The sequence below is a fragment of the Lepidochelys kempii genome, chromosome 2, assembly GCF_965140285.1.
Source record: "Lepidochelys kempii isolate rLepKem1 chromosome 2, rLepKem1.hap1, whole genome shotgun sequence".
Lineage (NCBI taxonomy): Eukaryota > Metazoa > Chordata > Testudines > Cheloniidae > Lepidochelys > Lepidochelys kempii.
The window spans coordinates 188,481,252-188,508,910 of NC_136381.1; the positions used below are offsets into that span (position 1 = coordinate 188,481,252).

At 40.5% G+C, this 27,659-nt stretch overlaps 1 protein-coding gene across 4 annotated transcripts in view; it reads right to left on the reverse strand.

The window, feature by feature from the left end:
- Positions 1-27,166, reverse strand: part of TRAK1 (trafficking kinesin protein 1) — a 110,629-nt gene extending 83,463 nt beyond the window's left edge. For all 4 annotated transcript variants that reach the window (XM_073333129.2, XM_073333127.2, XM_073333126.2 and 1 more), the window contains exons 1-2: positions 26,913-27,166; positions 7,054-7,248 (exon numbers count right to left, since the gene is read on the reverse strand). The gene's annotated coding sequence lies outside the window, so the exon portion shown is untranslated. The remainder of the gene's footprint in view (positions 1-7,053; positions 7,249-26,912) is intronic.
- Between the last annotated feature and the right edge of the window lie 493 nt (positions 27,167-27,659).

A 27,659-nucleotide genomic window follows, 5' to 3' on the forward strand; every position in this document is an offset into this window, starting at 1 on the left:
GCTGTAGACAATGGATCGTGCGGTGTGGTCTGGATGAAAGCTCCTAGAGAACATTTCAGTTACTAAGCAAGCATCTTGTCAATGTATCTCCCAAATTATAGCTAACAGGGCAGCGGGATTATAGGGAAGTGTGTCACTAGAAAGCTTCTGCTCTTCTGTTAGCTATGGAACAGTCTTCCACAAGAAATCTTACACCTTCAGGACAAAATTAGACGTGAATCTTTGATTTAGCTTTCGCCAGAATAAAACATTTAAAAAACAAAAAAGCCAATCCTACCAACCATTTCAGTGGAATGGAGAGGAGAACCAGAAATCAATTATTAAACAGCATCTCAGATTGGTTACATTGTGTATTGTACTCCGACACCTGGATAACGAGTAAGGTATGAACACCTAGACAGATTATATAGATCTTCACTTGGCAAATCTTGCCACCCTGGAACTAAAGAATCAAATTAGTCAAACTTAAATCCCTCACTATATACAAAATGAAAAGCAGAAAATAGCTTCTCTTCATTTTGCACTCTCTCACTGCCTCAGTTCCCCCTCATGCCCATCTTCAGACTCACTTGTAACAGAAACAATATACTGGTACTTAAGTATTTGTTTTTCTTTACTTTATAAAGAAGGTAGTGAAACTGTAGGAAATAAAACAGTGTGGAATTCATAGATGTCACATTAACTTCTAGAACATCAACACTCCATGCTCTTTCGAAGCTATGGGTGGCAAAGCTTATTGCAGGCCTTAATAAGGCAAACTTTAATTGAGCATAATGACATATGGTGCATACTCCCACTGAGACTCACAGGACCTCATAGTGGAAACTAGTGGAAAGTGGAGCTAACAAGGTAGCAGGCTTATGAGAAAGGGCAGGGAGAGAATGAGTCCGCCCCCACCCCTCATGCCCCAAAAAAGCCCAGAGATGGGGCGAGCAGTGGGGTTAAAAATGGTTTTACTACATACTCAAAATGGTAGGCCATTTTTCCACAGTGGTTTTTTTTTGGTAGTTTTAAATCAGATCCTTCCACTGTGAAGTACTTTTTATGGTGGAAGATTACATGGCAAAATCCACTACAAATAGGCACTGACTTCTTCTCTACCCAGGGGGTGCTCTACCTCCCCTCCGTCCGAGGCCCAGCCCCCACTCCACCCCTTCCTCCAAGCCCTCACCACCGCCCCACCTCTGCCCATCCCTACTCCATCTCTTTTTATTTCGGGTTGGAGTTCAGCTCCTGGGTTAAGTTGGATCGTTATTTTTAAGTTCTGTGGAAGATACTAGGGCCTTTTGGGAGTGTTTGAATGGTATTAAAATAGATAAATAAAATAAATATTTAGAAAACCCATCATTCTGTTTCATCTGTCTGCTGTCAAAATGCATATCAAGTAATCCAGAGGGTATGGGATCGAAAGTCAGGAAATGTGGCTTTTTTCTAGCTCTGACATTGACTTGTGTAATTCTGGAAAAGTCAGTTAGCCTCTCTGGGCTGCTTCCATGGAGATTGCCCATCTTTCACAAGGGACAATATTTGTAAAGTGCTTTGAGAGCTATGGATGAAGAGTGCTGTATAAACAAATATTGTTATTTGCACAGGAAGAAAATAAATAGGGAATTGCAACAAACAAGAATGTGGCACTCTCACATCAAGAGAGGCTAGATAGGTACCAAGATAACTTACTAACCTCTTTTAGTCTCCTCCCTTCACAAAAGGTTGCCATTTTTTCCAAAGGAATAGTCCCTCTTCCTAATTCCAATTTTACCTGGAGGGTGGCTGACATGACCACAAATTTACAACAAGTACTTTGTAATCACCAAAATCTTATTCAAACATCATGAAAAGTAACTTTCCATAATCCCACGTTCCTACCAAACACTGAGATGTAACTACAGAATTAGGTTGGAAATGCAATCTCCCTAGATAAACAAGCAAAAGGGCTTCACAAATACTGTCCAATATATCTGAATTTGGACTCATTTCCAGAACATTTAGAAAGATAAGCCTGTATATATTTATACAGGGGACTTATTCTGACAGCATATCTTTACCATGTTATTGTTTGGAAACCGCTTAGTAGTTTAGATACTACAGTGATGGGGACCATATCAAACCTAAACAGAGAGAGATGTCTAATACTATACCTGAAGTATTATGTGCTGTCTTAAGTTTAAATACCAACCTTATTTTATGTACTTGAAAAGCACCAAAAGAAAGCTGAAGAAAACAGAGCACCGAACTTTAAACGTATTACTACATTTACAATGGGAGCATTTGTTTTGCTCAACTGAAGTCAAATTTCTGCACTTTCCCTCATTATTAGTGGATGCTGCACTACCTTAGTGCTGAATTTCATTATCTTGATTTCATTGAACCTTGGAATGCTGACCCACATAGCCATTGCTAATACTTTTCATACTCATGCAACTATCCCTGCATCATTTCAATTGTTCTGTACAAGTCTATTTATTGTTCTTGTACCCCACAATTAGTGTTTTGCATGCTCCTTTTGGATCCTGGCAAATTATTTAGTAAAGCTATAATTAACCCAATGATACACAATCTCATTTACTGTGAACAATTAAAATTACAGTGCCACCAGGCAAAGAGAGTTATAATTCTACATATGGTTTGCAGAGCGGGTTGGGGATTTTTGGGGGACAGAAGGGGAATGAGATTGTGGTATTTGGAAGAGTTTCCACAGAATTCTAGACAGTCCCTCAAGCTGCGCATATCCACAATTTGTGTCAGTTGACCACTCTTTAGGGAACTGTAATTTTGAGATGAAATCCTTTGCTAGGCAAGTGTCAGTGATTGCACACACCCAATGCTAATGACTTTTTAAACCTTACAAAAATTGTGAACTTGTGCAAGAGTGTGTGTTTCAGCCATTGCATTTAAAACAGATCATTCCGTTAGCAGTCACACTCCTGGGGACATTCCTGTAGGATAGGTGTGGCAGCTCAAGGATTTTTCATGCTGAGCTATTTAAATATATAACTTTACACTGTTTGATATCTTTTGATTTGGATGAAAGAATGGCTAATAGTAGTAACAACACTTAACATTTATACAATGCATTATAGTTTCAAAGGGCTATGTTAATATCAATCTGTTCTCAATTCCCATATGTGAGGTACAACAATATTTTAAGTTTTATCTCTACCATACAGATATGCAAGGCAGACACAAAGACTACATGATTTTTCATGGCAACAGAGCAAGTCAGCAAGAGAGCTGCAATCAGCACTCCCAGTTTCCTGGCTATCAATGCAATGCTTAATTCAGATAAGGTTATTTTTCTCCCTCTCAAAAATACTCTCTATACCAGTGGTGAGCAACCTATCGGGGGTCAGGGTAATCTGCTGGCGGGCCACCAGACAGTTTGTTTACATTTGCATGGCCTTCCGCAGCTCCCAGTGGCTGCAGTTCGCCATTCCCGGCCAATGGGAGCTGTGGGAAGCGTTGCCCAGCACATCCCCGTGTCCTGCACCGCTTCCTGCGGCTCCCTTTGGCCAGGAGCGGCGAACCGCAGCCACTGGGAGCTGCGGGCAGTCATGCAAATGTAAACAAATTGTCTGGCGAACATCTGTATAGGAACCATTCACTATTGCTGCTTCTTCATGTTAACTTTTCCCAGTGAGCAGCTCTATGAGGCTTTAGCAAGAGGATAGGGAGAAACTAAAGCAAGCAGAACACAAGCCACAGTTTTGTGCTCCTAAAAAATTTAATGGATGGAGTCCTTGCCCACAACATTGTGTCAGGCTCTGTAGTCACCTAGTCTGCCAGCTCCTGTTGAGTACACAAGCTGGGAGAAGTGAAGAATTAAAGGTAGTGGCCACTGCTGGATTCTCATGACGATATGAGGCCACATTAGGGTTGCCAACCTTCCAGGAATGACTTGGAGTCTCCAAGAATTAAAGATTATATCATGTGATGAAATCTCCAGGAATTCGTCCAACCAAAGATGGCAATCCTAGGCCACATAACCTCATGTTGTGCACACTCACTAGCCATGCTGATGGTTCTCTGCTGCTTTGCCCACCAGGATAGCAGATTTCTTCTGCATTTAGCTTTAACTTGCTTATATAAACTGGCTCAAGGTTTAGCCCATGGCTTTGTAGAACTGAATTCATCATAAAAATATCTTGAATTCAGCAGTTAGCATTTATCCAGCCACAACAGACTTTGAAATCTGATATTTCAAATTTTTTATTTAACCCAACTTCAGTGAACACTAGCATATTATTGATACAACATCTCTTCCTCATAGCAATGTAATTTAACCAGCTCTGTAGACCTGCTGCAGTTGTTGGCTATTTTTAAATTTTGCATTATTTCTTTTGTCCATTAGTGAAGTTAATGCCACGTATCACTGGCAGCAACCAAGCATATTTAAGGGATTTATTTCCTAAAATATAAATTACACCATTTTTTAAAGATGAAAGATATTTAATTTGGTGTTTGGATGACATGTTCTCTTACTGTCATGTGCCCTTTAAAACTAGTCATAAGAAGCAACAAGAGCTTTGTTCTTTATAACCTAAATTCAGTAACTGCTACACACTGCAATAAAATCTAACACACCATACCTTAGTGAAATTTCAGGCACTGATCCTATACTGTAATCCAGGCTGATTGCTTCAGTTTGCAGGATTGGAATTTAACATTACAGGTAATTTTAAATGTCACAAATTCATATGTGAAACAAACCTATAGTTTAATGCAAATGGAAAGAAAAGGACGGTTACCTTTTCCCGTAACCGCTGTTCTTCGAGATGTGTTGCTCATGTCCATTCAACTTAGGTGTGTGCGCGCTCGCTACATGAACTGGTGCCGGAAGTTTTTCCTTCAACAGTATCTGTAGGGGACGAGCTGTGGCACCCCCTGGAGCAGGGCTCACATGCCACGGTACATAGGGCGCTGCCGGCTCCTCCCACACTCAGTTCCTTCTTGCTGGAAACTCCGACAGTGGGAAAGGAGGGTGGGTTGTGGAATGGACATGAGTAACATCTCAAAGAACACTAGTTATGGAAAAGGTAACTGTCTTTTCTTCGAGTGCTTGCTCATGTCCATTCAACTTAGGTGACTCCGAAGCAGTACCCCTCGGAGGTGGGTAGGAGTTCACGGACATGTAGATTGTAACACTGCTCTGCCCACCCCAGCATCATCCCTGGCCTGCTGAGTGACAGCATAGTGGGCCGTGAACATGTGCACCAAGGATCATGTCATGGCTCAACAGAAGTCATGGATCGGGAAGTGTGCCAGGAAGGCCACCGAAGATGCCTCACTCTGGTCGAGTGAACTTTGACGATCGGCGGCAGAGGGACTCCTGCCAACTCATAGCAGGTGCTAATGCAAGAGGTGATCCAATCAGAAATCCTCTGCGTGGACACTGGGAGGTCCTTCATCCCATCAGCTGTAGAGATGAAAAGCTGAGCCAACTTACGGAAAGGCTCATCTGATCTAGGTAGAAAGCCAGGGCCCTTCTTATGTCCAAAGCGTGGAGGTGCCTCTCTTCACTAGTCTCATGGGGTTTGGGGCAGAAGACCAGAAGGAAGATGTCCTGGCTCATGCGGATTTGAGGCCTAGAGCTGGAGATCTACACCGCGGCACATGTGCACCGGTCCCGGGGGCGCCAGAGCCAGCCCCCTACAGATACTGCTGAAGGAAAAATTTCCGGCACTGGTGCATGTGGTAAGCACACACACGTAAGTTAATGGACATGAGAAAGCACTCGAAGAAGAACCTTTATTTCATCACAAATCTCTTGCTGAATTACTAAATGACAAAATCATCATTCGGATGGCCAGAGGATTTATGTTTGACTATATTTGTATAGGTTTTCCTCACTTTGAAAACCCTTCCCTTAGACAAGAGTGAACAGAACTTTAAGCTAGGAGCTATTCCTACAGGTGTAATGGTCAGCCACTGTTTGCAATGTCATGAAACTGGACAGAAAAAAAGAAAAAGATGAAAGGACAAACTCTGTGAACTGACCATCCCTTTAAGGTTGCTACTAACTTCAGTTCTTCCAGGATAGTCCAGAATTGCAGCTCTCTCTCCCAGAAGTCTAAGCTGCAACATGATTACTTGATTTCATGATGCCTTACCAGGACACTATAGCATCATCCACCATGCAATGTGTCAGCAAATGAAAAATGCAAATATAGTAGGCAGCAAGCCTAGGCCTATCTTTTTGTATTTTATGCTGATGCTTGGTATCAGGAAATTGCAACTGCCACCTTTGAGAGTTAAAGCAAAAAGTAATACATTCCAATTATAGCAACCGAAATCCAGGAATTTAATGTTACATACATTTCTTTTTGATCAAACATTTTTTCCTGGTTTTCCTCTTGCATAAGTTCTGATTTAAAGGAAAAGTATGTTTAAAAAACAAAAGCAACTACTTGGAAGTTTCTTCACTCACCCAACATTTAGAGCTTTCACATTAAATCTGTGGAATGGAGAAGTAATTTCAATATGAGTAGACTATGTTAACCTATAGCTGATTAAAAAGTCCTCAAACAAAATGCATACCATCATATATTCAAACTCCAGATATTTCAGGGACTTTCCAACCTTCTGGAAATTGAATTGACGTGTGGATCTGAGATTTAGGTGTTTTTAGGGGTTTTTTTTACTGTATTTTTTATTAAGAGTCTTTGTTACTTTCTCATCCTAAATAGAATTTAATCCAGGAGGATAATCAAGAACCTCTCTCTTGGATGAAGCTCTGCATGTACAAACTACAAGTGCAATTACTATTTTGTATGTTCTAATCTTTTATTTAATATTTACTTTACCTTCTACCCATCAGAAACCTGTAATACTGGTACAGAAAACAGACCAGCTTTTGACCCATTATTCATGTACTTATTGCTTTTGCCACAGCATTGTAACAGAAGGCTGGTTTAAATTGCACATGTAGCTTGGTCCGACGCCACTCATGCTGATCCCTAAGCACAGCTGCTATATTAAGGGCCTTGTGACAGAGAGCACTAGTTCAATTTTCAAGCCATATTCCTGCTTCGGTACAACTGTCAAGTTTTCACTTACGGAAGTATTTCAGTGTCTCTTCTATTTGCTCAGTTGTTAAGTCGATACTGGCATCAGGAGAAATGAGAGGCGTGTGAAGCCAGTCGTCGTGGTCATAACCATAGATGGTATCTGCTCTCAGCTTGTAATGGGGCAGCTGTTCTTCCAGCAGACTGATGATTTCAACTTCAGGAAGATCAGTACTATTGCACACATCTGAAAGGAGGAAAAGAAACATATAGCCCATGTTAATTATTTCAAATACCTGAGCTCTTATGTTTTAACATGAGCCAGGCAAGCATGTCCATTTACTTCAGTGCTGGCAAGAGTTTCCTAAAAAGAACAGTGAGCAATACACATTGGTTTGGAATGCATGACTGAGTGAGGTTGGTAACAGGAGAAACAAGAGCCGCGTAAGCACAGGGTTGGCGACTCATGGGATCATAGAACCATAGGGTTAGAAGTGACTGCAAGGGTCATCTAGTCTAGCCCTCTGCCAAGATGCAGAATTTGTTGTGTCTAAACCACTCGAGACAGACGATTATCCAGCCTCTTTTTGAAAACCTCCAGTGAAGGAGCTTCCGCAACTTCCCTAGGCATTCCCTGTCCCATTGTCCTACTGTTATAGTCAGGAAAATTTTCCTGAGATTGCATCTAAATGTGCTATGCAGTAGTTTGAACCCACTGCCGCTTGTCATGCCCTCTGTGGCAAGAGAGAACAATTTTTCTCCATCTTTTTTATGGCAGCCTTTCAAGTATTTGAAGATTGCTATCATGTCCCCCCTTAATCTCCTCTTTTCCAAACTAAACGTATCTAGTTCCTTCAGCCTTTGATCATATAGCTTGCATTCCATTCCTTTGATCATTTTTGTCACTCGCCTCTGGATCTTTTCCAGTTTCTCTGCATCCTTTCTCTGCAGCAGTGACCAAAACTGGACGCAGTACTCCAGCTGAGGACTAACTAGTGCTGAGTAGAGCAGTCCTATCACCTCCTGTGATTTGCATGCTATACCTCTGTTAATGCAACCCAAACTGCATTTGCGCTTTTTTTTTTTTCTTTTGGGCAACAGTGTTGCACTAACAACTCACTTTGAGGTTGTGATCCACCACTACTCCCAGATCCTTGTCAGCAATGCTGCTGTGAAGCCAGTTATCCCCCCCATTCTGTATTTGTGCATTTCGTTTTTCCTCCCTAAGTTTAGCACCTTATATTTGTCTTTGTTGAATTTCATGTTGTTGTCTATAACTCAGTTTTTCAATTTATCAAGATTCACACAGTTCAATTCTAAATTACTAACAAAATGTCCTGCTTTATAATCAGAAAAAAGGCAGAGCACTAAATAGCATTTTCAGATTGGTAGGGCAGAATTCTATAGCTAACCTTAGCTGAAGCAAAAATGTGAGAATGGGAAGCTGAAACACAAAAAGTTCTTCTGAGCGGGGATTACCAAAATCTGTTTTACCACATGCCTTTCCTGCACACAGTTTAATGAACTGCTAATATGCTGTGTACATATGAAATTTGTGGCCCCTGAATTCCATCTTTAACCAGTGCCAAAGGTCTCAGAATTTGGCATTGGTAGGGCAGTGACTCACTTCACAATTTACTGTAAATAAAGCAACCCTGTTAGACAGAAATGACCTCAACACCATGTAACTGATGCAACCCTCCAAGTTAGTGACAGACAGCTTTTCACTGGAATACATCTCTACAAGCCATCAGGGAAGAAAGATATAAGAGACATTTCATTATTTTCCATAGAATGTTTATTTCTTCATTGTTCTGTTTCTTGAAAAAAATCTTGGTTATTGGCTACAGGGACCATGAGGTGAAAACAGGGGAGTAAGACAGGGTCTTTCAGGATGTGTGCTTAATCTCTGCGTGGCTGACTGCATGGGAGGAGGAGGTAGGTAGAAGAGGAGGGAGAGGAAAAAATGGGCATGGAAGGAAAAACTAGAAGGGAGAGATCATGAGAAATGAAAATGGAGAGAAGGGGGTTAATTAGAAATTCAAGCAATCATTCTGAAATCTTTTCATAGCATGGACCACATCTTAGAGTGCAAGTCTTATAGGCTATCCACGCTCACAATCACACAAGCTTCCTCCCTTGTTCCAGACTCACAGTCTCTTGGATATCCCCGCTCTCCTCTCCCCCACACAATTGTGACACATCCCTGGGGGAATTTCAGAACTGTAGCATGGAAAATATTAAATGTATATTTTAAGCTGTCTTTTAGTGACATTTAGCAGTGGAGCACAAGAACCTACGCCAGTATCATATGACCAGGCTGCTCTCCACAAGGCCAGAGTGAGAACAGCTGGAATAGGTAATTACTAAAAAAGGGCAAGGGGAGGTGACAGAAAATAGTGAGAGAGAGGGGAGAAAGACTGCAAGGAGAAAGGGGATATACAGCTAGGTGCCACACAGTATAGACAAAGATGTAGGGAACCCTATTCCAAGAGATAAAGTGGCTGGAAAGTAAGCTTGTTACGTTTTTTTAATTCTCTGAAAGTGTCGTGTTGTGTGGTGTGGTGTTTTTTTAAGATTTTCCAGCTGAGGAGTCCCAGAACTGCTGGTTGCTTGGAAATAACAATAGAGACACAGAAAAATACATTTATAGAGCACCATATATCCTGGGGTGTGTGGGAGTATCTCAAAGGATTTCAGTAACAGAGCACAACTCATCTCTGCTATAACCAAGAAAGTGCAGACACCCCTTGTAGAGAATGAATCAGTCACTTCATCTCAGGCCACCTCTTAATTCGGATTCAAAATATTCTGAATCCTAATTAATAAAACAAAACCAAGCCATATCTTTTCCTCCCTTTATTTCAGGGTTTAAATTATTTCCTATCTGACTACTGAATATCATGATGATAGATATCGCCACCTGGTGTTTAAACAGACTTACTGTAAATGAACTAAAAGAATTAGAGACAATGTGAGTGAAGAAGTATCTTTTACTGAACCAACTTGGTGAGAGAGAGAAGCTTTTGAACTTCACAGAGCTCTTCCTCAGGTCTGGGAAAGGTACTAAGAGTGTTACTGCTAAATGTAAGATCCAATGGCTAGTTTAGCATATGTAGTTAGCACATATTCACCTTGAATGCTCCCTTAGAAGCAGCCCATTGACACCCCTGTAGTCATAGGACAAAAAAGGGGAGTTAGAGGGTTACTTTGTTGTAATAAGGCATAAAACCAGTGTCTTTATTCAGACCATGATTTTTAGTGTCTAGCAAAGTTATGAATTTAAGCTCTCAGGCTCGTCTTTTGAAAGTACTATGCCAGGCTTCCTTTGAGGATGAGGCCACTTATAGGTAAGATATAGTTATAGAGTAATCACTTTGTGAAAAGTGTTTACCCAGAGGTGATATGTTGTTTTTGTCTTATTTTCCTGTGAGTTTTCATTTGAGAGCATAGTGATTGTCTGTTTTCCGATACCACAGAGTATGTTTCGAGGAGAAAGTCCAGGATATACCCCGATCATCAGTTCAGAAGGACTAGCGGTCTGCGGTACTCGCCTGTTTAATTTTTTTTTCCACCCTCCCAAGACAGCTTTTTGAGCAGTTGTATGGCATAAATTATTTGGAAACCAGTTTTCTTTGCCCAGATGCTAGGATCAGTCAGATCTTTGGTACACTCATCTGCCCGTAGCATCCCCCACAGATTTATACATGGAGTGATTCTCCACACAGAGATCCCCATACTGCCATTCCAAAGGACACTTCTCAAACGTCAGGGCTATCTGAGTAGAGGTCTGGCTGGAGATGGGGAGGGTTAGGGATGAGTGGGAAAACACCATCAAAACAATACAGAACTAGGCTGTGTTGCCTTTTCTGTGAATCCCTATCACCAGTGCCCGTGACGGGGAGACTGAAGTGGGCGAGGAGAATTCCTGGTGTTACAGCCCCAATACAGCCATGATACCTGGAAATTTCAGGAATTGGGGAAAGGGACCAATATTGGTCTGGAAGCAGGCCTACAGGGGTCCCGCAGGTCTGTTAGGTTTGGTGGCAAGTATGGGGACATGTTGTGCCGTTCTGAATCTCTGTTAATAAAGAAAGCGTTCAGAAGAGCCCTGTGCCATTATCTGAAGTGCGATTTTTGCCTTCCCCAGCTGGTCCAGCAGCTCACTCAGAGCTATTGTATCCACATCAAATCTACGGGGAAGCAGTAGATTCTAGACACTAATTTATTAATTGCTTCACTATCTGCACATATGGTCATTACTTGCCTCGTAAAAGCAGATCAGATATGCCAACAAGAAAAAGAAAATGAATCATTCTTCAAATTTTAGACTAATGGGACAATGATCTGTATCAGTACCACCCTGCACTATCCACAGAGGAATCAGAACTTCATAAAATCTTGTCACAATTTCTTACTCTCCCTCTTCTTGTATAACCACTAATATCCCAAAAGAAATAAAAAGAATAGGAGGCAGAAAGGCGAAAATCATATGAAAAGGGATGGGCAGAGAAAGATGAAATGGTGAGGTATAAGAAGAAGGCAGCCTCATGAAAGGAAAGAAAGACCAGCAAGAGGAAAAGGTTAGAAGAGAAAGCAGGGGGAAATGGGTGAATTCATAGCTATTTTTCTGTACAAAGCCTCCTATTCAGTTTCCCAACCAGTTTTTCTCTGTCCCATCCCACCCTCACTCCAACAGAATAATTGTAACACAAGCTTTGGATAAAAGTTATTCTATATATTCCAAGGCCAACAAATAACTTAAAATAATGTTTTTTAAAAAAGGAACCAGTTAAGTTTACATGCTCAAAATCATACCTGAAAAAGTAACTCAGTGAGCCAGAGCAGAAATTTTCATTTAATTAAAAGCAAGCTGTTCTGTAGAACAGTGTTACTGCCTGGAGGCTAAAGTCCAGTCTCATGCAACACAAAACGTTAAATGAACTTCACGCTGTTCAGAGTTGACTGCAAATGTGACACAGTTATGATTCACTGCATATTACACAAAACTAATTTAAAAAATGGGAATTAGGAACACTAGCTGGTAACAGAAATGGACTGAGTTCTCATTAACAAAATTGATTTTCAGATATTATAGAATAATACAGTATATTTATAAACATCTGTAATTATATACAAAGAACTTCATTAAACAATTATTTTTAGGAAGTGGTCAGATTTATGGGTGCCCATGCAACTTTAATTCAACTGTTCTCATGCATCCACCCTGGGCACTAAATTAGGCAGGGGTTCTGTGGGAAAACTAGTGTGTAATTACTTAATTAAAGACTACCATAATGCATATCCAGTTTCCCTGGTGTTAGAGTCTAAACCTTTAAATCAAATGTTAAGCATAAAGCTCAGCACAAAAGAAACAGTCATTAATTTGTGATAAAGAACCTTTTGTTAATAAAACTAATTAAGGACTTTTTCTTTGATAAAGTTATAAGCTGCTCAGGAACTGTTTGGCTCGAAGTCTTCTTTAACATATTGTTTCCTTAACTTTGCACCTCACTGCAGTAGAGGTCAGAAATACTGGCTAATAAGCTTTCCATTTTATTTTCAGAGAACTCTGTTTCTGTTTGAAAATGTACCTAAACATTGAACACTAACACTTCCTTACTGCCGTCACTTCACTGAATTACCCTCTCAGCCAATCATCACTGCCATTGATTACACTTCACATTTAAGGATTTGCTTTTCCTTCAGACAAATATTTTTGCTCCTTTTTGGCTGTGATTATTGAGAGTACATTTTCCATATGAGCATTTCCTACATGTTTCAGAAGTACGCCTTGCTAACAATGCAGTGGCATCAATTCCTGCATCCTGGCAGTGTCCTGAGAAAGATAATGATTGCTTCAAGTTTTTGATTTTTTTTTTTTTGTTTGTCTGTTTTTTTATTGTGGGGACGGGGCAGTGGCAGAGATGGAAAGAAAGTTGGGTTCATAATATAAAGCTTAAGCTATGCTAAAAATACCCAGGTTCATTCTTTGAGAAGCGCTGTTTAGAGGTTTGTTTGTTTTTTTTATTACTACTACTGTTGATAGAGATCCTGAAGTAGCAGATTGATCTGATGTAGCACTTACATTTGCAGATAGGAAGAAAGGAGAGACTATACTTAAAGGACCCTTCAGGTTTCAGCCACCTGTCCTTTTGAGAACAGTGTTTTGAACATTTAGAAGTGACCATGGCTCACCAACAGCTACACAGCACACAAACTTCGCTTTTGTAAAATGTCTAGGTCCTTAAAAGAAGAAAATATCCCACGTGGAAAAAGTAATGTGTGAGGAAAAATTCACTTTCCATATGGGAATTTTGCTGCTGAACCCCTGTCCTAGCAAGAAAGGAGGAGTTGTTTCTCAAAATGTTTTCTGGTGATGGACCTGCATGTCTCTGTTAAGAGAGGAATGAAACTTTTTCCTGGTAAAACAATTTGGCATCAGCAAAAGCCTTATTACACCGGACTGATAAATCTAGGAGAGCCCAGAAACTATGGAAGACCGTCATTCACACAAAGGTGCTCTAATATAAGCTGACAGCCAACCAAGAGCTTGTGTCTGCAATGAGATTTTCCTCATTGGTCAGGTTCTAAGCCTGATACTATTCCGGAGATGGAATTCAGAACGATAGTCTTTCCCTCAACCACTTAACAAGTGATAAGTCCTAGAGGCTAGCAGCAGCATGCTACAGCTTAGTCTTCTGATGCTTTTCTACCACTTTAGACAGAACCACAGAATGGAGAAAATTAGCAGTCAGCATATTTGCATGAAAATCAAAATGGGGGCAGACTTTCTGACAGAAGCTGGGCATGAAAGTTCAGCCTTGATATTGGTCTATTTGTTGGTCAGCTAGAAAGAAATAAAATTTGCCGTGTTGCTGATGGCTTGAAGCTCAGTGAGCCAACACTCAATCATCACATATGTTATAGAAGTGCTATAACTTTGGAATCTAAGGGCTTGTCTACATGGCCCCGCAGTGCAGACTACAGAAGTGTGAATTGCTGCATGCACTGCAGGGTTGTGCTGTACCCACCCCACACAGACCCTGCTAGCGCGAACTAAAAAGATATCTAGTTTGTGTTAACATAGTCCCATTTCAAACCAGGCCACGTTAAAGGTTCCATCCTAGTTTGTGTTTAGTTCATGCTAGCAGTGTCTACATGGGCTAGTTATAGTGAAACACCTTAGCACACACCGTAATCTCACTACAGGGCATCGTAGACAAGTCCCGAGATGCTGCTTGATATCATCGAGGACAGGTAATATTGCAGGCATTCAGTAACAAGCCACACAATCTATTAAACAGAATTCAAAGGGCTTCTAATCAACTTTAGCTTTGTAGAGGGGACTGAATGGTGGGTGGTTTCTAACGTGCACTTCTGTGGTACTGCTCCTGACGAGAAGGGGAAGTGGGACTGTACCCTACAGCTTTTATATAACATTTATTTTTAATTTATCAAATATGCCTGATTTTCAACACTCAGAGGGCTTTAAAAAAGACAAAAGGCAATTTACTAAAGAAAGAAAAGCAGAAAAGGACAGACCTTTCTCCCAACTCACTAAATACCAACCCACTAATTCATCTGAGGAGAGATGGACTTTGCACAGCATACTAAATGTCAACAGCCTCTGGCTGTTGAGCTGGCGGAGAGCGCAAATTCCAACAGCGTTGAGGACTCTTTAGTTGGGAATGCCATGCCACCAACTCTCATACATTTGAACAGAGTCCTAACTCAACCACTTCATCTGATCTCAACAGCCCTGGTAGCATGTGTGGGCAGAGGAGCTTCAGGAACCCTATCTACTCTATAGAACCAAGAACAGGTTAGACTACCATTTGACAGAGAGGACCTGGGTTTACTTGACTCTGGCTCAGCACACAGGGCTGAAGTAGATGACTTCTTGAGGAAATTTTTTTTTTTCATGAAGAGTTGAAAGCCAAAATATTTTGACTCTCAAATGCCACTGCAGTGCCTCATGAGAGTTGTACTTTGGTGCCTCATGTTTCCATTCTCAATAGGCCAGACTTTCTGTCAGGACTGCATCTCCCAAGATGCACTATAGTCTCTCGTTCCTGGTGAGGAGAGGCAACACATCATGGCAACCACAGGGCCATGGTGCATTATGGAAGAAGTAGCGGCCTATAGAACAGAAAAGGAGCGTGAGGCAGCACAGCATCATTTTGGGTTTTGATCATTCATTATTTTCACCCAAAAACACATCCCACAAAAACTGAAGCTTTGTATGGAAAGCAGACACTTTTTGCAAGAAGTTTTGTCTAGTCAAAATCTAATTTCCCATTGAAAAAAATCTGATAGAAAACTGTTACCTAGCCCTACTTCTAACCCACCTTGCATTCACACACAAAAGAACCTCCCTTCCCAAGGTCATAAGTAATTTTTGTATCAAAATAATGAGATAGACTTGCACTGTACAAATTTATCATAGCCCTTCTTTGCTGCCAAGAAGAATCTCTAGGAAGGACAGCATTATCCCACACAACTCTGAGCACTCATTTTCTTTTAGCATCCCTGTGTATAGAAAATGTCCCTTCAGTGTGTCATCTGCAGGGGGGATTCTACTAAAGTATGGCAGTTTAAAACATTCTGAGGAGCCAAGTTAGAGGAACAAGTTGGCTCACAAAAGAGCTCCAATCAGAGCTAGCACAAGAAAGTAAAGGCTGAGCTAATGTTAAAAGCTCATGAAATTCTCAGTTCCTATGAACTGAACTGTTTTTTATGTTTTCCCCCTCTCATAGGTTAAAATATGTTACAATCACTATGCTTTCATATCAAGTTTCTTTAAAATATCCCAGAATTTTTGTATTTTGGACACACAAAATTTAGATCAGATGATAATAAAGCATTCACACTAAATGGTAATGTCGCTATTGTACACTTCTCCATAAAGCAGTTTTAATTTTGCCCCAATATGCTAAAATTCCCCTCCCCCGCCCCCAACCTGGCCAAATAGAACCATATTAGTGCATTTCCCTTTGCAAAAGAAGAAAAAGTAAACATGGCTCCCAAAGCTCATTCTTCTACAGCAGGAACAAAAAGTCATTCACACATCAGCTGGATGCTGGCAAACCAAAATTTAACAGGAGCAAGAACAAATAGTTTCTTTATCCATTAGGGTTTTCTAAACCTGAACAGCCAAGACTAAGACTACGTATGTCTGTCAAAAAAAGCAAGAGGCACTACTGATAAAAGAATAGAATATACACAATCCTAAAAGTAATTATCCTATTGTTTCTAGGCTTCAATTATGCTACAAATTAGCAGACAGAGCCCTCTAAAGAATATGCTCAATGCATTTTTAGAATCATAAACCAATGTGCTTGTGATAAATGCAAATGATAAATGAAATGTGATAAATGTCCCTTTTACAGACACCCAGCCAGCCAGCTAGCTATAAAATCCCTCTTAGTAACTGTTTTCTATTGCTCTATACATAAAGGGTTAAAAAGTCTCACTGCTAAGCACAGGTAAAAGGAAATGAGTGGACACCTGGCCAGAAGAGCCAATGGGAAGGCTAGAACTTTTTAAAATTTAAAAACGACTCCCCTTTTGTCTGTCATGGTTCTCCCAGAGAGAGGGGACAGGGTAGAGCTATGCTGTAAAAAGCTTGGGCCACGTATGAAAAATCATCAGTATCATACCTAGAACCTACTCATTTAAAACTCCAGACATGTAAGTAGATCAGAAAATGTTTAGGAAGATGTGATTAGGTTTATTCCTTTTATTTCTTTATGGCTTGTGGATTTCTCTGTGCTAACCCCAAGTGCTTTTGTTTGGCTTTAACCTAGACCTCAAGAAAACTATTCTTGATGCTTAATCCTTGAAGGGTTTTTTTTGTTTTTGTTTTTGTTTTTTTTAACCTAGCAATAGCCTGAGTTTCCAGATGTATTTTTTTCTCTTTTTTATTTTATTAATAAAATTTACCTTTTTTAAGGACAGAATTGGATTTTGTGTCTAAGAGGTTTGTGCACATCATTTTAATTCGCTGGCGGCAACAGCTGATTTTCTTTGTTTTTCTTTCTCAGCTCTTCCCCAGAGTGGGGGTGAAAGGGCTTGAGGGTATGCCACAGGAAGGAATTCCCAAGTGCACCTTCCTGGGCTCTGAAAGGCGTTCTTCACTTGGGTATGGCAGTATTTACCAATCAGAGAGAAGCTGTAACCTTGGGAGTTTAATACAAGCCTGGAGTGGCCAGTATTAATTTTTAGAATGCTTGCAGGTCCCCACCTTCTGCACTCTAAGTGCCAAAGTTGGGAATCAGCCTTGATAGTGCTGATAGGCTCTTGCTTAAAACAATTTACAATCTAAGGCCAAATCCCTAAGTGATAAACACTTGCAACTCCCAGGATTCCTCACCAACTCTCAGGATTTGTCCCTAAAATTACACAATTAGGGATGACCAATAAGGTTGGTGAAGACGGGCATTAAGGAAAAGCTGGGGTTACAACAGCAAAAAATAAGATATGTTTGTACATACATTCATGCTTTTATTGTGAATATAGTAGTTAGGTTTAGCATTTTTACTTAAAAATAAGTTAATACTAGCTTGAGGGGCACAGTCGGGCAGGAATAATGGAATAAGTCAGCTCTGGAAGGCTACCCTAACATAGCAAGTCTTGAAGAGATTTAAAAGGGTGAGACTGAGGTTGCTTTGTGCACAGGATCAGGGAGGATATTCTGGATGAAGGGGCTGGCATAAGAAGCAGCATAGAGTCCCATGTGGGAAACAATCAGAGACCGTCAATTTTCATTGAATTGGAAGAGCACAGAGTGCAAGCTGGGACATGGTGGATGAGATGCAAACAGGAACAGAGCTTAAAAGGCAAGAAAGAGAAGCTTAAAATTTGATGGGGAAAGAGACAGGAAATCCATGCAGGGATTCAAACATGGAGAATGATGTAACTGGAGCCGTCAGCAAAAAGATTAGTTTTAGTTACAGCATGTTGGATTGACTTGAAGGCAACAATTAGAGAATCAGGGAGGCCAGAGAGGAAGGGTCTCCAGTAGTCAAGCCAATAAATGACTAAGGATTCATCCAAGATTTTAACAGTAGGGGCAGATTTTTTAGGCACTACAGAAGACGAATCGGCGGGATTTAGCAACCGTTTGTATGTTGATGCAAAAGGAGAGGTGTAAAAAAAAAATGACACCTAAGATGTGGGCCTGGGTAACAGGGAGGATGGTGGAATTATTGACAGTGATAGCAAAGAACAGGAAGTGAGAGAAGAACTTCATTTATACCATACTTAGTGTGAGCTGGAAGCTGGACAGCCATCCTAGAAATGATGCTGGAGAGTTTCATTTGCAGGACTGAAGAAATGTGGAAGAGGTAGAGTCGAAAGTAGTCATCAATGATGAGGTGATGAAAAGTCATGGAAACAGATGATGTTGGCTACAGAAAACGTGTAAAGGCAGAAGAAAAGGGTGTTGTCAAGGTTCCTCCCCCACTCTGAACTCTAGGGTACAGATGTGGGGACCTGCATGAAAAACCTCCTAAGCTTATCTTTACCAGCTTAGGTCAAAACTTCCCCAAGGTACAAAATATTACACCCGTTACCCTTGGACTGGCCGCTACCACCACCAAACTAATACTGGTTACTGGGGAAGAGCTGTTTGGATGCGTCCTTCCCCCCAAAATACTTCCCAAAACCTTGCACCCCACTTCCTGGACAAGGTTTGGTAAAAAGCCTCACCAATTTGCCTAGGTGACTACAGACCCAGACCCTTGGATCTTAAGAACAATGAACAATCCTCCCAACACTTGCACCCCCCCTTTCCTGGGAAATGTTGGATAAAAAGCCTCACCAATTTGCATAGGTGACCACAGACCCAAACCCTTGGATCTGAGAACAATGAAAAAGCATTCAGTGTTTTACAAGAAGACTTTTAATAAAAAATAGAAGTAAATAGAAATAAAGAAATCCCCCCTGTAAAATCAGGATGGTAGATATCTTACAGGGTAATTAGATTCAAAAACATAGAGAACCCCTCTAGGCAAAACCTTAAGTTACAAAAAAGATACACAGACAGAAATAGTTATTCTATTCAGCACAATTCTTTTCTCAGCCATTTAAAGAAATCATAATCTAACACATACCTAGCTAGATTACTTACTAAAAGTTCTAAGGCTCCATTCCTGGTCTATCCCTGGCAGAAACCAGCATACAGACAGACACAGACCCTTTGTTTCTCTCCCTCCTCCCAGCTTTTGAAAGTATCTTGTCTCCTCATTGGTCATTTTGGTCAGGTGCCAGCGAGGTTACCTTTAGCTTCTTAACCCTTTACAGGTGAGAGGAGCTTTCCCCTGGCCAGGAGGGATTTCAAAGGGGTTTACCCTTCCCTTTATATTTATGACAGGTGTCAAGAACAGAACCCAATGCAGAGAAGGAGAGAAATTCAAGTTATTGTCACCTGATGGATATTTTGTGGCCTCTGTGAACGAAGGTGATGGATTCCTGTCCATGTCATAAAAGTCATCATCACAATGTGGCACTGATTAGTACCCTTGCTGTCAGTCTCAATACAAGCACCAAAATCAGAATGGCCATGGAAACTGAATTATCCTGTCAAATCACAGACATAGGCTCTCCATAACAAGATTCGGGTATTCTGGAAGCTTTGCATCATCTGCATTTATCACAAATTGGCAGTTGCCAATTTCTGTGCTGTAGAGTTCTGTGAATAAGACTGAAAACTGAAATCAGTCCTCCATTAACTCTCAAACAACAAATATATATATATATATATGGAAGAAGTAAAAAGAAAAAGAAAAACTGGAAAGTAAAGATTGTAGATACTTGACATGTGCATGAAATAAAATATCCACTGTAAAGTAAATTATTGAGAGCAGAGTGTGTTGCCTTTTGTCAAAGGAAGTCACTGGTTAAAGCTAGCAGATTGCATCATCGGGGCAGAAATATTCTGTATATGTGGAATCTGCTTTATTCACTTCCGCTTTATTCCTGTTTTATTCCCTTCCTCATATATAAAAAAAACTGAGAAAGATTTTCTTGTATCCAGATTTGTCTGTTGAGAACTTCTGTCATCTTCACTGGTCTGATGTTTTGGTTTATATGGATGCAATGACTTTTTAGTTCAAGAAAACTGCCTTTTTTCTTATATAGAATTAATTTTAATTTTTTTAAATTTCAATTTAAAAAAAAATCAAAATTTTGAAAACTGAAAATAAAATGAAAAAAGTTACAAAGTTTGTGTGAAATTTTCCTCTGTGTGACCAGCTTCAGAGTTGGTAGAATTTTTTTGAGTAATTTTTGAAAAACATTTGTAATTTTTTTCCTCTTTTGACCAGCTCTGTCCTTGTGTTTGGAAGGGACATAATATTTTCTTAACTTTTTTCAATCTTTCATGAAAGTCAATCCATCAGTTCTTACAGCTTATTATACTATTTCCTTTGTTATACTATTTCCTATTATACTATTTGGTCCTTTGTTTTCTAAATATGTTCTGATTAGCTAGAAGAATTTATATTTCATTTGGTACTCAGCCTAATACTTAACATCTGCCTACCTTTACAAAAAACATTTTAAAGTTGTTTCATGTTGTATTCTCTTTGCAAGAGAATGACCACCACTACTAGAAGCGTGCAGAATTTCAAAAACTATTGCGACAAAACCTGAAGTCCTTAATCGGAAAAAACTCCTATTGCAGAGAACAAAGGTATTTCTGGACCTGGATTTCTGTATATAATTTTCCATCAATGTAACCTTAAAAAATTCTCATGGTGGTGAGCCAACCTGTGAAAGGCATGAAATATGAACAAAATAAGCTTCAAAATAGCTCATCTCCATGAGAAATGTTCAAATCATTCACAATGCCAATCTCTCAGAATCAGTGACAGTCAAAGAAGTAAGGTGTACTTTCATGCATGTGCCCAGAAGTGAAAATTAGGATAATGAGTGAATCATGCGTAGTTATGAGAAAATGACAATTTAAATCACAATTCATTTATCCTTTCTCTGGTTAGTGAAGCCCACTGAAACAAACCCACATCATCTTAATCAGCTGCGCTCTCCGGATTACAAACTATACCATGGCAGAGTAATTCTAAGTAGAAGGGTCCTCAGATCTGAGGAACAAGACTGAACATTTAATCAACACAATGAAGGTGACTGGAGGTAAGGAGTCAAAGATGGCTAGGAAAAAAATGACACATGTAACACATCCCCGGGGGCACTTAGGGTTGTGAGACCCCTGTCCTTAGCATGAAGAAGCCTTGCCTATGCCTGCTGGGAATCAATTCCCCAACACCTCCAACCGCTGGCAACACAAGCATCTGTCTTCAGAGCCGGCAGAGGTCTGGCTCTCTCAAGTTAATGGTAGGCACACTCCAACCCCTGGACACTCCAAGCATCCCCCTTGAGTGACCAGCACCTGATCCACTCCCAGAATTTCCAGATCTTCTGTTCATAAAGGAACAGTACACCACAGCTTACCAGTTACACTATACAACACATCTCTGCTTAAGACCCAGCACTCAGGTTTGTTTATAGAGAAAGAAGGTATACGTTTATTAAACAAAGTTCAGAGATTGAAATGATAGCAAGCAGAACTATTGGAAACAAAGGGCTACATATCACACAAAATCATAACACGCATACTGGAGCTTAACTTAACCAATACAGACATTGTCATTTTATAAGAGCAAAAGTTCACCCTAAATCCTTCCAGTGTATTACACACAGGGTTGGCTGTGATCTTCTGTTCATGAAACAAGCTCTGTCTTCTTGCCTTCTCAGTGGAACAATACTAAGTTTTTCCCTGTTTCTACAGTTATAATCCAAATATCCATTGTGTGCACCCACTGGATAACCCCTACTGCTTGTGTTTTCCTGCCCAGGGTCTCCTCTGGAGACTTTGCAATCATTTGACTAGCATTTTGCTCAGATTGTACATGGGTACCCACTGTGAACCATACAGTACTCAACTTACATGTGGACAGACAAAAACACAAACAACCCTTGCCTGAAAGAAACCTGTTTCTCACCTTTTCTGGTGATCAGCTCCAAGTCACAAACCTCAAGAACATAATTCTCACTGTATATATAACTCCTTACATATTTTCTGTACATATATCTCACAGTGATTATGATGATCATTAGAGAGACCTTACATGACACTTTATGGTGACCTAATATATACATGCCAGACCCAGGGGATCCCTGTAACCCTGATGCATGCCCTCTGCCACCTGGCACCAGTAGGTCTCTGGGTCACAACATGTAACAGAGAAAAGCCAATATCCCCATGGAAGACATGGAATGAGGAAAATTTCCCTTCTGTCACCTAATATAGTTTGAGCTTTGTGTGTACAGAGCAGTCTGAATCTCCATTTCTGGAAGGATAGATTTGAGTGACAGCTACTGATGAGAAGGCAAAAGCAAGAGGGATAAAAGGCTTTTGCAATTTGCAAAATTGGAGTAATTAGCAACTGACATTTCTAGTAGCAACACTCCATTTTGTCTTGCTAAGATTATATGGCTCTTTGTCTCTGGAAAATGGCAGCAAAAATTGGAAAGGATGAGGAAGCTTCCCCCAAGATGTCTTTTTTCCATCCAGCACCTGCCAAGGACTAATATTTAATCCTGGACTAAAACTACAGTATAAAGAGCAATGGTAATTCTCAAATAGAATTTTTAATTTCTTCTTTGATGAAATTACACTAGATGGTGCTACATCCACAGCTATATCTCTGATCACTCATCTGAGAAGGTACGTACAGGAGAGGAAAAGAGAAAAGTGGGCAAATACAAAGTGAGAAGAACAAAATAATGGTGCAAGTAGAGAAAGCACATACACGTAGTAACAGATTATCCTTTCCCTGCTATACAATGATGGTCCTGTTATCCAGAAGCCAGTACCAGTAGTAAAGTCTAATTCTACCAGTCCTATTTGCCTGTATTAGTCATACCCATATTATGGGGCTGTCCAAAGAAACTCTATAATTAAGGCTGCATTGAGCTTTTCAGTGAAAGCTTCATTAAAACCCTCTATTACATACTTCAGTGACTGAATTTAATTTTCAAATTTAACACAATTGCTGTTTACAGGATAACCGGCTATTCTGTAGCATTTTTTGTATAACCATGGCTCACGTCCCCTAAAAAAAAAAAAGATTTAAAAATTATTGTTTCTTTCAATTTGGTTCTGACAGTCTCACTATACCTAAATGGTCACAGACACACACACTTTTTACACTGACCTCCACATTTTAGTTTGGCCTTCTTGTCTCTATGAAACTCTGCAGGTAGTAACTTAAGCTATCTATCTTAGAATTGCAGTTAGTACCCATCACAGTAAGATTTATGCACTTCAGTCCTGATTCAACAAGGTACTTCAACATGTGCTTTACTCCAACCCAGTTTAGTATGTATTTAACTTCTATGGAAATCAATGAGACTTAAGCACATGCTCAGTATTGTCAACCCTCAATTTTTTTCTCATGCTTCCAGAATCTGAGGCTTTAAGCAAAACACCAAATATCGATAGACTTGTGATCAAGTCTCACAAGTTAGCAACTATGCATGCATAAAGCTAAGCATATGCTTAAGAGCACTGGTGAACTGGGACCTGAGTACACTCCTGAAAGTGAGATTGGAGTGGCAATGAAGAAATTCTGCTTCCTCAGTTGCAAGGCCGGCTCCAGTGTTTTTGCCGCCCCAAAAACAAACAAACAAAAAAAAACCTTGCTGCTGAACACAGAGGCAGAGTGATGGTGCGGCTGCCGAATTACCAACAACAACCGAAGAAGAGTCGCGTCCCTGTCGCCGAATTGCCGCTGAGCGCGAAATGTGCTCTGATGGAGCGGCTGTCAAATTCCCGCCGCGAGCCCGACCTGCTGCTCCAGAGCCTGACCACCTGCCGCCCCTTTAAACTTGCCGCGCCAGGCACCTGCTTGGTTCGTTGGTGCCTGGAGCCGGCCCTAGTCAATTGAGGACACCTAGCATAACTACTGAAACATCAGATATAGTAGAACCGCCTCCAAGGACAGCTCAAGTAGAATGTAATTCAATGGTTTGAAGGACTGAATTAAAAACTATGTCATGAAGCTAAGACAGGAGAAAAACATCTATATTGCACAAGGAGAGAAGCCAAAAAGTTATAAAGTTTAATGTGTTTGGTTATTAATGCTCTTGAAACTATAGATCTGATACAGGTCACAAGCTAATAAAAATCAGAGGTCAACAAAAGGTCTCAGCTCCAGCACTTTTTTTACCCAAAGCTGAAATCCAGCACTCGTTTGTTCTCTATACCCGATCCAAAAAGACCAACAATTTTGTAGCAGCAATAAGTAAACCAGATATGGCAGAGAATAAAGCAAGTCTTAGACACAGGAAATCCAGAAAGATTGCTGTGTTTAAAAGAACTAATGGTGCGAAACTGAATACTGACCTTGACTTGTAAGAGGACTTTATTAAAAGAAAAAAAATACTTTTCCTTCTGGGTATCATTATCATGAAGATATCTATATTTGTGACAAAACTGGAGTGCTCTGGCATGCAGTCAGAAACAGGACAACGACTTAAATCTCACTGTCCCCGAGGGAACATTCTGAAACAACAAATCACAAGAGCTGTTCTTCTTCAACATGCCTCAAACAGATACGAGATGTGTTATTGTTACTAGAAATTCTGTAGTATCTCCATATTTTTGTAATGTTCCTAGTCTATCTGTTAAGTTTAGATGCAATATAAATGCTTGGGCAACTGCAGTCAAGCTTAGAGACCACCTTATAAATAAATACCTCAACGAATCTGGGCATCAGTGGTAGGGGGAAAAAAATGATAACAGGAACTTTACATGCCCAATAGTACGCCAATTCTAAGACTAAAGGGTTGGCTTCAGCTTCAGTGCTACTGGTAGTCATGGCACCTGGACTTCGTACTGCAGGAAGCTAGGTCCTTTTTGAAGAGTCAGAATTCCGCTCTTGGGAAATCCAGCACACAATTGTGGAACTGAGCAGCTGTGTTTGGCAACTATCTTGTTAGTTCAAAGGTTGCTGGCTTTCATTTTTTTAAATAAATAGGTTTAAATTGTAATGTGAATCAAATTAAAAGGATATGGAAGGGAATGATGGCAGGGATTAATGGTTATTGGTGGAAGGCTAGTTGAAGACCCTTCATAAAACTCACTTCTTTTAGGAGGAAGGAGAAAGTTACTCCAAGGGTATTGGAGGCTGCTCCAACTAATTTAATACATAGTGGTGCAAATCTAGATTACTCAATTTAATCTGAAAAAAATCTCTAGTTAGAGTGATACATACTTTATAACTTCTGTAGGTCAAACTCACTGCACACAGCAGGGGCTCCTTGCATCCCTCCATTCTCCCCCACAAGCTCTCTGTATGCCCTCCCCTCGCCCATTTCCCCATGCTTTCCTATCATTCTTCATTTCTCTCTTGCAGGGTGTCAACATTTTAAAACTCTATACAGAAGATGGGCAGAGCTGAGATGGGCGGGGAATGGTGTTATGATGGAAGGTGCCATCCACCAGGTCTTCGATCTATAGGCAATTACAAAGACAGTTGAAACTGCTGGGTCTGCAAGCAGATGCCATGGCTTCTGTGTGCTCCCTATTTCCCCATTCTGGTTTTCCATTTTTCACCAAAATCAATAGGGGTCTACCCACTGATACCTAGAACAGTCCCTGAAATTTTGGAATTATTCAGTGTGACAGTGTGTTGGCTAAGGAAATCTGAGCCAGGCCTCTTCATGACAGCCCAAATCAAGAAAGGGGAATTGGAGCTGGCTGAATAAGCCCAGGCCTGACTGGCAAACCAGGAACAGCTGCCAGCCTCATTAACCAGGGGCTATATAAAGGCTGGCAGGAAAGAGGCCAGGAGAGAAAGAAAGGGAGGAGGAGCATTAGATGGAGTAGGAGCTCTTCTCTGCTGGCTGCAGGAGCGAGCAGTCCCTGAGACTGTAATATTGAAGCTCTTTGTAGCTAGAAGGTGGTGGGAAGGTATACTGTAAATAAAGGGCACGGGTGATTGAGCCAATGCAGAGGTCTCTGGCTGGTTTGTGGGCGCATCAGAAGAGAGCGGGGCCCAGCGGCACCTCACCACATTCAGATTTGGCGTTCAACAGTTATCACATTACATCCAAAACAGAGAAATACCGTTAAGTTGAGCATAAGGCCTCACAAGCTTTGCCAATAAAGGTCTTGGAAAAGAAATTTTTATCATTTGATGTCCAGATCATTGATTACGTTCAGTTACACTAACCATTAATATACAAGGAACAAACAGCTTAACTAGTTTTGAAATTCAGGCTCTATAGGGAAATGCATTATCTCTTACAGTACCAGAGCTAACACAGCAAAGATCGAAACAGAGCATAACCTCCCTCTGGTTGCTGTTTTGAGAGGCAAACACGACAGGCATAGCATCGGACACTCTGCAACTTCATTTCTTTCATCTGGCAATTGTTAGAGCTTTCCCACTAACAAGAAAGCCAAGTTACAGTTAGTAACGTAACTAAGTATTCTCATAATTTCTGGCAATGACGTTATGTTGAGCTTCAATATTTTTAATTCCTCATTTTCCGGTTTGTTTTTAAACTTGAGCTCCAAATTGCCTGACTTTCAAATTTGATTTTTTAAATGAAAACTACAGTAATCTAATTATACAGTTGTAAATTAATGGCCTATTTGCAAACAGCTTAACTCTCTTGTAGTGTTGTGACTGGGAATTCATTTAAGATTCAGAACTCTTCAACACTATATCCTAGATGAGAAAACACAGTATTTTTAGAACAGTAATGGATTTATTATGTATGAAGCTGCTATGTCAGCAGTTGCTTCATTAAGGAAAAGAAAACTTAGCTATTGTGTACCTGTCTCAAGAAAGAGGTAAAATAATCTAGTTTATTGCGTACCAGTAATGGTGCAGGCATCTCTGTATTCTCTGTAGTCCGGCACATCATCTTCCACTGCTTCACTTACATAGTGCTCTTCATGGATGCCTGTGTCACAGGCGAGGACTGCATGGTTTGTTGGCTCTGAAGGGGGCACAGTGGCAGCCAAAGTGCAGTCGTGCAAAGCTGTGGCGTCCAGCTTGGCAGGTTTCACAGGGATGTACAAACTGCCATCAGGGGGACCAGTGCTGGAGACTGGGTCTGGCAAACAGAAACGCAACCTTGTCTCTTTCTAGTGTTGGGTTCCTTGAGAGGTCTGCAAAATACACAAGAGCAGCATATATTAAATTCAGGCAATTCCAACCAAATTAATCAGAACAGATTGTTAAATATTCTATTAATTCCATGATAAGTTCAGCAAATATTACAAGACAAATATTCCACATAGACCAGCTGCCACACTTAGTATACTATGCAATCACTGTATCCACAGAAAGGTGTTAGGCCTATTACATCAATATTTGAAATCGTAGGATAAACAGTCATTTTTCTTTTTTGTCCAATCCTCCCTAGAGTTAATACAGTCCATCAGCCAAAGAACATATTGTGATGAACATGCTAGGACATTACCACCATCCCTCCCCCATAACCAGTGGAGGGCACTATTTACCCAATTCAACATTCAGCCTGTAGAGGGGTCCCTATTCCAGAATACCAAAAAAGGAAGTAAAATCCTGACATCAGAGAGGATCAAGTTAGGGAGACAGT